Source organism: Bombina bombina, chromosome 3 (assembly GCF_027579735.1).
Source record: "Bombina bombina isolate aBomBom1 chromosome 3, aBomBom1.pri, whole genome shotgun sequence".
Classification (NCBI taxonomy): Eukaryota; Metazoa; Chordata; class Amphibia; order Anura; family Bombinatoridae; genus Bombina; species Bombina bombina.
This window is the reverse complement of record NC_069501.1, coordinates 628,461,160-628,473,264: the sequence shown is the minus strand read 5'-3', so window position 1 is coordinate 628,473,264 and position 12,105 is coordinate 628,461,160. Positions and strand designations below refer to the sequence as shown.

Here is a 12,105-nt window from a genome sequence, read left to right as displayed (position 1 = left end):
GTAAACATTTTTTTATTTTTTTGTAACTTAGTTCTTTTTTATTTTTTTTACTTTAGTTAGTTTATTTCATTGTAGTTATTTGTAGGTATTGTATTTAATTAATTTATTGATAGTGTAGTGTTAGGTTTAATTGTAGGTAATTGTAGGTATTTTATTTAATTCATTTATTGATAGTGTAGAGTTAGGTTTAATTGTAACTTAGGATTTATTTTACAGGTAAATTTGTAATTTTTTTAACTATTTTAGCTATTAAATAGTTCTTAACTATTTAATAGCTATTGTACCTGGTTAAAATAAATACAAAGTTACCTGTAAAATAAATATTAATCCTAAAATAGCTATAATATAATTATAATTTATATTGTAGCTATATTAGGATTTATTTTACAGGTAAGTATTTAGCTTTAAATAGGAATAATTTATTTAATAAGAGTTAATTAATTTCGTTAGATTAAAATTATATTTAACTTAGGGGGTGTTAGTGTTAGGGTTAGACTTAGCTTTAGGGGTTAATACATTTATTAGAATAGCGGTGAGCTCCAGTCGGCAGATTAGGGGTTAATGTTTGAAGTTAGGTGTCGGCGATGTTAGGGAGGGCAGATTAGGGGTTAATACTATTTATTATAGGGTTAGTGAGGCGGATTAGGGGTTAATAACTTTATAATAATAGCGGTGCGGTCCGCTCGGCAGATTAGGGGTTAATAAGTGTAGGCAGGTGGAGGCGACATTGAGGGGGCAGATTAGGGGTTAATAAATATAATATAGGGGTCGGCGGTGTTAGGGGCAGCAGATTAGGGGTACATAAGTATAACGTAGGTGGCGGCACTTTGCGGTCGTCAGATTAGGGGTTAATTATTGTAGGTAGCTGGCTGCGACGTTGTGGGGGGCAGGTTAGGGGTTAATAAATATAATATAGGGGTCGGCGGTGTTAGGGGCAGCAGATTAGGGGTACATAAGTATAATGTAGGTGGCGGTCGGCAGATTAGGGGTTAAAAAAATTTAATCGAGTGGCGGCGATGTGGGGGGACCTCGGTTTAGGGGTACATAGGTAGTTTATGGGTGTTAGTGTACTTTAGAGTACAGTAGTTAAGAGCTTTATGAACCGGCGTTAGCCCAGAAAGCTCTTAACTACTGGCTTTTTTCTGCGGCTGGAGTTTTGTCGTTAGAATTCTAACGCTCACTTCAGACACGACTCAAAATACCGGAGTTAGAAAAATCCCATTGAAAAGATAGGATACGCAATTTACGTAAGGGGATCTGCGGTATGGAAAAGTCGTGACTGAAAAGTGAGCGTTAGACCCTTTTTTTAATGACTCCAAATACCGGAGGTAGCCTAAAACCAGCGTTAGGAGCCTCTAACGCTGGTTTTCACGGCTACCGCCAAACTCCAAATCTAGGCCATAGTGTTCTAATAAACTAGAACTAGTATTTTAGCATAATGTTCAACACCTGATTTATTTATATATATGATATTTCACTTTTTTGCCCCCCGCCCCTGGAATAATTCCTGCGGACGCCCATGCATGTCATTATACAGTGCATAGATGTAAGCTACAGGAAGTTTTATATAATTTTTAATACTTTTGTATACATAGTACCCTCTGGAAGATAGTACAGTACTGTAATCAGAAAGGTAATATTTGTTGTTTTATATGAATATAGAATATTATTTGCATTTAAGAACACACATAAAAAACACAGGCAGAGAAGACTGTGACTTACAGGCAAGGAAAACTAGTGTTTTTGATCATTTTAAAAATATTAATTAAAAAGTTTAAATTCCAGAGTGTTAGGATTTTGGAATTCTGGACTTGGGGACTATATATACATTTTCCAAGAGAACATATGGCTTGAATATAGTGAAATAAAAAAACATATTACAAAACAAAAATAAAAACTGTTAGACAGTACAATGCATTGCATACATCAAAGTCCACAACATATATTAGGCTAGTTTACAAGTGGTGTGCTATTGTTAGCGTGGTTCGTGATAACCAATATCGCACCCATGTTAACTTGCACAATATTAGAAGTTGAAAGTAAACACGTTCACTCAAACGCAATCTAAATTTGCACACATCAGGTTAGTGCGAGTGGAGACCTAGCATAAAGAGTAAGAGTTAAAATGTGCACCAAACACAACATAAATACATTAAAATAAAGTGTTACACTCATTTATACACGATCTGATAAAAAGTATTTATATAAATATTAAAACCAACTCAATCTGTCTAAAACTGAGCTGCTTCCTTTCCCCCCCCCTCTCCTACACATCCCACACCTGATACTTCTCTTACAGTTGGAAACTCTATTTTCAACACCTCATCTCAGGTCCGCTGTCTAGGGGATACACTTTAACTCACATTCACTCCATATATACAAGTGCTTACCAAATCCTGCCATGCACACCTATATACCTATATACTATATACTCAAGAAACTACAAAAATATTAATTAATTCTCTTATTTTGTAACATATTGTCTACTGCAACCCAGGGGCGTATTACTGCATAGGCCAACGAGGCCCGTGCCTAGGGCGGCAGATTTTGTGGGGCGGCACTTCTCTGTTGCACTAAATATGTGCCTGAAGGAAAAAAAAATTCAAATTTGCGCGGTGGTCACGTGACCGGCTTTTTGCCATGTCACGTGACGTTTTTGACAAGCTGCCCACCCGCCCGCCTTCCTGTCTAGCAAGCCGCAACACAAGAACTTTGTTATCAGTGGTGAGGAGCCTAAGAACTGGAGGGGGCTGAACTGGCTTAACTCAGGTAGGGAAGGGCAGGGCAGCCACAGCCAAAAGCATTAGTTCACATGCTGACAGAGTCAGAGGACTCAGTGACACTTCAGTGTATTTTCTGTAGCTGTGTACACTGTACAGTCAGTGTGGTTTCGCCTTCATCTAATGCCGCCCTCCTCCTCTGCTATTTTATTACCTGCGGTGCCCTGTACAGTTACACAGTGTGTGCTTGTGTATACTGTGTGTAGCGAGCCTGTAGGCAATAAAATAGCAGAGGAGGAGGGCGGCATTAGAGGAACTAAGTCTCAAGTTACCCGCTCATTTTAAAAGCATTTTTTTTTCTTCTTAATGTGGCTGCCGCTGGGCAGTATATTAGGCATGCAAACGGAGCTTATTAAAAAGGCAGGGGGAAATAAGGCTCAGTAAATTTTGCCATGCTCACTGAAATGAAAAGAAAAAAATACTTACTTTTTAATAAGCTCCGTTTGCATGCCTAATATACTGCCCCACTGCCCAGCCACATTAAGAAGCAAAAAAAAATGCTTTTGAAATGCCGGTATGTGCACTAAAGACTCCGACTCCTACTCCTGAGGTAAAATCAGGCTGTGGAGTGGAGAAGTGCAGGGATGACAGCTGGAGAATGTCTGCTCTCCCAGACTCCCACGGAACTCAGTGAAAGCAGCGGGAGTTGGGCTGTCAGTATGAACACAACAGCCGACAAGGGGGGTATGATGTTTATTAACTAAAAAAATGCTGTCTCTTTTTTTGCTGCTGGTCTTCTTTCTTTACTGCATTGTCAGTAACGAAAGCTGTGTCTCCAGCAAGCTTTTACTCAGTGCTATTTCTGACACTTTTGAAAGAGTGGGGGAAGGGAGCAGACATGGGACTGGGACTTAGTAGTGTGTGTGTGTATATATATATGAGAGACATGTACACACACATTATATATATATATATATATATATATATATATATATATATATATATATATATATATATATATATATATATATATATATAACTCACTCTGTATATATATAATATGTGTGTGTGTGACCATAGTGAATGCAAGCCCTGGTGAACATCTACTTAAAGACTTTTTTTTTTTTTTTTTTACACCCTGACCAAAAAAAAAAGTCTATAAAAAAATGCCTTAAAACTGGGGTGGGGGTGGGGCAGCAAAATTTTGAGTGCCTAGGGCAGCACAAAACCTAAATACGCCCCTGCTGCAACCTACTCTCCCTCCTCCAATCTATCATGAAAGCTTCCACCTACATCAACAATCTACATCAGCTGCCCCTTTCTGCCAGTCCCTAAACTTTACAATACAATTCAAAATATTAAGCCAAATTCATAAAGCACTCAACAACCTCACTCCCAAATGTATTGCCTCACTCATCGCCATATACTCCCTAAACCGGCCCTCTTTGATCAACTTCTGACGTACGTCTCTCCACTCCTATTTTTCTACTTCCATCTCTCGCTTCCAAGACTTCTCACACACTGCTCCTGTCCATCAGATTGTCTCAAAAATTGTATAGTTTCATGTGTTCTTTGAAAAGCCACTTAGTCAGAAAGGTTTAAAATCTCTCCTAAATGTTTTTCATCCTAATCAAAATAAATCTTGAATGGCCTTGCTGCATCTACAATCCATGTAACAAGCTACCCCACACCTTACATCTCTGCACTCTCAATCTGTAGACTGTACTAGTCTTATTTAGTCTAAGTATTTGTATCTTACCACAAATCTTTGTCATTGGATACCCCTATTTTGTAAACAACACTACAGAATTTTTTCGGTGCTATACAAATAAATGATAATAATAATAAGTATTATTTATTATTTAGGTGGCCTATTTGGTTTTAGAATGGGTGTCAACATTTTAAGAGGAAGTCCTGTAGGTGTTGTGAGATCTCTTATGTACGGTCCATTGGAGGCTGGCCTGAGTGTGGTCATGTACGCAGTCACTTGAATGACAATTGTTTTTTTAAAGGTTAAAGCTGTGGGGGTAGCTGATGATTTGGATTAATGTACAAGGGGAGGAAGTCGTTTTCTGGTCATAGTTTCTCAATTTTTTTTTTAGGTTGAGTAATATGTTTCACACAAAGTATGTTGAAGTTAAATGAAATAGTTGTGTTAGAGCAATGTTCCCCAGTTCTGGGTAATTGTGATTCATTTCCTGTCAAAACACATAATTTCTTATGTTCTGCATACTTTCAACATGCAGGTAGGTTAAAAGATTGCAATTGAATACATGCATCTTAAGAAGTCCTTTGTTTTAACAGGCTGTTTCATATACAGTACATTATATATTCAAAATGTTGCAAGAATTCAGATTTTATGTCTGTCTGAAAAGCCGTTACTTCCCTTCCTGCTTATACAACACAGGGTCAAACATTTTTGCATGAAGGTCTTTATGAATAGTTACATTATGAATAGATTTAATGTCATAGTACATTATGAGTAGTCAAACACTAATATTATTAAGACCTTTTGCATGAGATTCTAACACACCACTAAGAAATACTTTCAATGTTTGTCTATAAATAATATAATGGTTCTAAATTAATATATATATATTATATAATTAATATATTATTCAAAATTGAGATGCAAGACCACTCCTCCCACTCTTTACAATAATGTGAGATATTTTTGGTAATCTCACCAGGATATCATAACAGCTTTTGTTTAAAAAAATAAAATATATAAATTATTATATATTAATATAACCAAACGTAGAATGGAGGGCACGCACAGGTCTTTGTTGAATTAAAGTGATATTTTTATTGACAGTATAGCATCACAAAAGTCAACGTTTCGGCTTGTGCAGTGAGCCTTTCTCAAGACAATCTTACTGACACTCCAGCGTTTAAAGCCACTATTCCCAAACAGTGTATATATATATATATATATATATATATATATATATATATATATATATATATATATATATACAGGTATGTATATATATATATATATATATATATATATATATATATATATATATATATATATATATATATATATATAAAAACGTAGGGCATTTAAATTATTCAAAAAAATAGTACAGCCAAAATTAAAAATTAAAGATTAATTGCAAAGGATTCTAAGTCAAATCCTAAAAGTTTTTCTCCTACATTGGTGTGTCCGGTCCACGGCTTCATCCTTACTTGTGGGATATTCTCATTCCCTACAGGAAATGGCAAAGAGAGCACACAGCAAAGCTGTCCATATAGCCCCCCCTCTAGCTCCGCCCCCCAGTCATTCTCTTTGCCGCTCTGTACAAGTAGCATCTCCACGGGGATGGTAAAGAGTATGTGGTGTTATTTGTAGTTTTTATTTCTTCTATCAAGAGTTTATTTTAAAATAGTGCCGGTTTGTTCTATTTACTCTACAACAGAAAGTGATGAAGATTTCTGTTAAAAGAGGAGTATGATTTTAGCACCAGTAACTAAAATCCATTGCTGTTCCCACGCAGGACTGTTGAAACCAGAGAACTTCAGTTGGGAGGAACAGTTTGCAGGCTTATCTGCTTCAGGTATGATCAGTCACTTTTCTAACAAGACCTAGTAATGCTAGAAGACTGTCAGTTTTCCCTTCTGGGATAGGTAAGCCATTTTCTTAGACTCAGTAACAGAATTAAGGCTTATAACTTGGGCTCTACGCTGGTTGACACTATTGTGGGCTAAGTCGTTTGTTTTTTAACATGTTTATGTGACATTTGGAGTGTTTTTCAAACTTTGAAACACTTTTTGGGGAATTTTATTTGCGCCTGGAAGCCGTTTAGACACCTAGATTAAGGACAGTACTGTCACATTTAATAATGTTGCCAAGATGATTCTTTAAATGAAGGTAGTGGGGATAGTTCATCATCCTCTCCTTCTGTGTCAACACCAGCTTTGCCCGCGCAAGCGAAACCTAGTACATCTAGCGCGCCAATGGCTGTTACTATGCAGCAATTAGCAGCAGTAATGGATAATTCTCTAGCAGCCTTTTTATCCAAACTGCCAGCTTTTCCTAGAAAGCGTGATTGCTCAGTTTTAAATACATTAGGATTCCAAGGATACTTTCCTTTCTCCAAGAGGGTTTGGAGAAAGGTCTGTCAGCTAATTCTCTAAAAGGACAGATATCTGCTCTGTCTGTCTTGTTGCACAAACGTCTGGCAGCCGTGCCAGATGTACAAGCATTTGTACAGGCGTTAGTCAGAATCAATCCTGTCTACAGACCTGTGACTCCTCCATGGAGTCTAAACTTAGTTCTTTCAGTTCTTCAAGGGGTTCCGTTTGAACCTTTACATTCCATAGATATTAAGTTACTATCTTGGAAAGTTCTGTTTTTGGTTGCTATTTCTTCTGCTAGAAGAGTTTCTGAATTGTCTGCTTTGCAGTGTACTTCACCCTATCTGGTATTCCATACAGATAAGGTAGTTTTACGTACCAAGCCTGGTTTTCTTCCAAAAGTGGTTTCCAACAGGAATATTAACCAGGAAATAGTGGTTCCTTCTCTGTGTCCGAATCCAGTTTTGAAGAAGGAACGTTTGTTACATAACCTAGATGTGGTTCGTGCTTTAAAATTCTATTTAGAAGCAACAAAGGATTTCAGACAGACATCATCCTTGTTTGTCGTCTATTCTGGTAAGAGGAGAGGTCAGAAAGCTACTGCTACCTCTCTTTCCTTTTGGCTAAAAAGCATCATCCGATTGGCTTATGAGACTGCCGGACGGCAGCCTCCTGAACGAATTACAGCTCACTCTACTAAAGCTGTGGCTTCCACATGGGCCTTCAAGAATGAGGCTTCTGTTGAACAGATCTGTAAGGCAGCGACTTGGTCTTCTCTGCATACATTTGCCAAATTTTACAAATTCGATACTTATGCTTCTTCGGAGGCTATTTTTGGGAGAAAGATTTTACAAGCAGTGGTGCCTTCCGTTTAGGTAACCTGACTTGTTCCCTCCCTTCATCCGTGTCCTAAAGCTTTGGTATTGGTTCCCACAAGCAAGGATGAAGCCATGGACCGGACACACCAATGTAGGAGAAAACAGAATTTATGTTTACCTGATAAATTTCTTTCTCCTACGGTGTGTCCGGTCCACGGCCCGCCCTGGCATTTAGTCAGGTTTAAAATTTTTGTTTTTTGTACACTACAGTCACCACTGCACCTTATGGTTCTCCTTTTTCTCCTAACCGTCGGTCGAATGACTGGGGGGCAGAGCTAGAGGGGGGGCTATATGGACAGCTTTGCTGTGTGCTCTCTTTGCCATTTCCTGTAGGGAATGAGAATATCCCACAAGTAAGGATGAAGCCGTGGACCGGACACACCGTAGGAGAAAGAAATTTATCAGGTAAACATAAATTCTGTTTTTAAGTACATAAATTGCAAAAAATCTAAGCTGTGTCTAAGGTGTGTCAAGCCTAATAGCAAAGCTGATAGACCATGTACCCCTCATACATAGGGGAGACAATAGAGCACAGAAATTATTACGTATGGAAACTAAATGGATCTATACCTTGGATATCATAGTGCCAAGGGGACTGAATACAGTATTGGACTTTGGACCTTTATATAATTGAAGAGTGAAATGAGTCACATGCTTGGAATATATATCTTCATATTTGTGTGTAATTTGGATATATAACTACCTTTTATTGGTAGAAATTATTATATAACCTCTGTTTTCTATAATATTACACTAGGCACATAAAGAGTTTATGTGCATTAATCATATACCAGTTTTATTATGCTTTTAAATGGTGTTGTTTTGTAAATGGATATTTGTTGACACCTTATTATTATTTTTGTATTATATTAACATGCCTGGATGGACCGCACTATGCGTATTTTCAAGCGAGATGCAACATCATTGGGGCACATAATTTTGTTATGACAGCTGTCAAAGCTATATCCGCCCCCATTTTCACTGAGGAATCGGGACGTGTTGTGTCCTGATGACGTCAGTGATATGCAACTGCACTGTGCACAAGTGGAGAGACGGTTTCGCCGGTAACACTGATTAATTATTTCACTATATATTGGGTAAAGTGGTGATGGAGAATTTGTTTTTCTGTCTTGGATTTGTGGTGTTTTGAGCGCATATGACAAAAGAACCGGACCAGTTCCAAAATGTCATGGACTTTTAAAGGCTAAGTTTTATGTGGATAAGTCCAGCAAATGCTTTTTCTCTATGGCTATGCATATACCAGTAAATAGATAGATAGATAGATAGATAGATAGATAGATACAAAATACCATCAGATATATGTAGAAATATATTTTTAAGAATAAATAGAACATATTCTGCTATGTGAAGAACGTTGGAATGGGAAAAATTAATTTCTCCTGTCAGGTTAGCACACTTAACAAAACGCGATCAGGTTTGCGTGACTTGTTATTTTTTGTCCACTTTTCATGCTCCATTGAAGTCTATGAGGGAATACGTTAACGTGGTTGCAATATTCGGACTTTGGCTTTTTGTGCGCGTCAGCAAAAAGTTTTTACTTTCAACTAAAATCTAGGTCCATCAATATGTTTATCTTCATCATTGCAAACCCCCATATTGTCTAACTACCCCAACACTTACACCCTTCAGCCCTGTCATCCACAGATCCATATGTTTATTCTAGTAATGTTTTGGGGTTCCTTTCTATATATAGAAAAAAATCACTTTAGCCAATAGGAAGAGTGGCTGGTCTTGTGACAGTGAGCCCAATAATCTTTATTCTTAATCTGATTAACCAATCAGGACTGCCAAATAGACCCTTGAATTCAACATCTTTGTCTAGGTGTCTGGGTGTCTGGGTGAACTATGCAGCTGAATCAATTGCTGATCAATTCTCAAAACTGGAAACAAGCATTGTGCCTTAAAGGGACAATAAAGTCAAAATTAAACTTTCCTGATTCAGATAGAGCATACAATTGTAAACAACTTTCCAATGTACTTATATTATTCATTTTGCTTAGTTATCCAGGTATCCTTTGTTAAAGAGTAATCCTAGATGAGCTCATAAGAGTGCACGTGTCCTTAGACATCAGTCAAGTACAAAAATACAAAAAAAATGTTATTCATAGTTGCTAACTCTGCTGTCAGAGAGTGTCTGTAGCATTATATGTCAGCTGTTTACAACTATGTAAAACATTGCATTAAACATTGATGCAAACACTGCTGCCAAATGGCTATAGACACGTGCACGCTCCTGCGTTCATCAATGCCTACTCTGTAACAAAGGAGACCAAGAGAACTAAGCAAAATTGCTAATATAAGTAAATTAAAGAGTTGTTTAAAATGTCATGTTCTATCCGATCCATATAACTTTAATTTTGAATTTACTGTCCCTTTAAGTCATGCTCACTGACCCTGTATCTCAAGTTCTACTTTTCCATTCTTCAAACCTTAAGTGTGATCATTTTTACATTAACGTTGCTTTACAAATAATAATAATAATACATTTTTATTCTAAAGAATCTTACTGTTTGTGGGCTCCAGCTTTTAATATTAGTGTAAAGAAGCGGCGAAGTTTCCAAAATCAAAACTTCTCACGCAGAGCTAGAAAGAGAGAGAAGGAATAGTCTTTAATAGTTTAGGCTATTAACTGAAGTAGAAATGCATAATCAACAGATACATAATAAAAGACAATGTAATAGCACTTAGGGGCCGATTTATGAAAGCGCGAGTGGACATGATACGATGTAGCGTATCATGTCCGCCGCACATCGATAAATGCCAACAGCGTATTTATCATTGCACAAGAAGTTCTTGTGAATTGCTTGTGCAATGCCGCACCCTGCAGATTCGCGCCCAATCGGCCTCTAGCAGGGGGTGTCAATCAGCCCTATCGTATAGGATCATGCAGATTGAAAACCGCAGCCTCAGAGGCAGCGGATCAGTTATGAAGCACCAGTCTTTAGACCACTGCTTCATAACTGCTGTTTCCGGCAAGCTTGATAATTCGTCCCCCATGTCTGAATTTCAAATGAGCAGTAGATTTTTTTTGTGACAAATTTCAAAATGTCCTTACATTTTGTGTCACCTGCATTACGTGTCAGTGAACTCTTGCACATGCTCAGTAGGAACTGGTGACTAAGAAAGTGTGCATATAAATAGACTGTGCACATCATGGAAGTAATTTGTAAAGTGTTTTTTTTATTTCATGCTCTATCTGAATCTTGAAAGTAAAATTTTGCCTTTAGTGTCTCATTAAGAATAAATTTCTACTGGAGATCATCAGCGTTGAGAACTTACCTATATCTTATATTTCTGCCCACATTCTAATCATCAGTGGTTTGTATATGTGACCTGGCACCCTTTGCCAACAACTCTTTTTAAAAGAAATAGTTATATATTCATGGTTTAATTCTTTTTGCTCCCACCCAGATTTATATATCTTGGAACTCTTAATCCTCCCTACAGAGTAAAACAACATGACTGAAGTTCAACTCATTATATCTATAATAATGTACCTCTTCAATCAGATTCCCAGCATTACAGAACATAACATACTCATGAGGTATTATAAGCTAATAAAGGGACATTTCGTAGACCATCATAGAATATTTATCTTAAGTGGTGGGAAGAAACTGTTTTTTTTTAGTACTAAGCAATTCATGCAACATAATAATTCCAATTGTTAGTTTTTTACATATACAATAAATGAGACCAGTATAGAATTTCTGGATTTTAAGATTAATAAATTTCATGACAATAGATTGGTGACTGAATTATATAGAAAGTTTTTATATAGAAAGCTTTGAATAAAGCAGCTAAGGATTTAAGGCAGAGATTCCTAGCAAGGGATTACCCCCCTCCCAGTCAGATCATATTGCCCTGACTGAAGATAGTCAGGAACTCTTGATACCAAAAGTAAAATCCCAAGATAACCGAATTAAGATTCTCCTCATAGCGGAATAATATGCAATATTTATATTATATATATATATATATATATATATATATATATATATATATATATATATATATATATATATATATCTTATATATAATATAATATTGGAACATCCTGAGATCAGATGACCTGGCTGTCAATATCACATATACCATAAACACCAGCATTTACTTTTAGGAGAGCACGTAATCTAGGAGATCACCTGCTTTTGAGAGGAATGTCAGCAGAATGCTGCACTGAGCGTCCATAAAGTGTTTTATCCTCACAAAACAAGTAATCGTAGATACGTATGGTAAAGGATGGAGATATAAAACTATATAAATGATTAAACTACTATATTATTTGTGATTGTGGAATTTTCTATGTAGGGATAACCATTAGGAGTCACTCCTACATAGGAAAAAATGCCCCCCCCCCCATTTTTCCGTTTTTTTTGTGGGGTGGCTTCCAATCTATTGGCATGTGT

General features: G+C 36.9%; 1 long non-coding RNA gene across 1 annotated transcript in view; it reads left to right on the top strand.

Moving 5' to 3' along the window:
* Positions 1 to 2,675: 2,675 nt before the first annotated feature.
* Positions 2,676 to 12,105, top strand: part of LOC128651850 (uncharacterized) — an 80,176-nt gene continuing 70,746 nt past the window's right edge. Inside the window, exon 1 of the long non-coding RNA XR_008401196.1 lies at positions 2,676 to 2,769. This is a non-coding gene — a long non-coding RNA (uncharacterized LOC128651850). The remainder of the gene's footprint in view (positions 2,770 to 12,105) is intronic.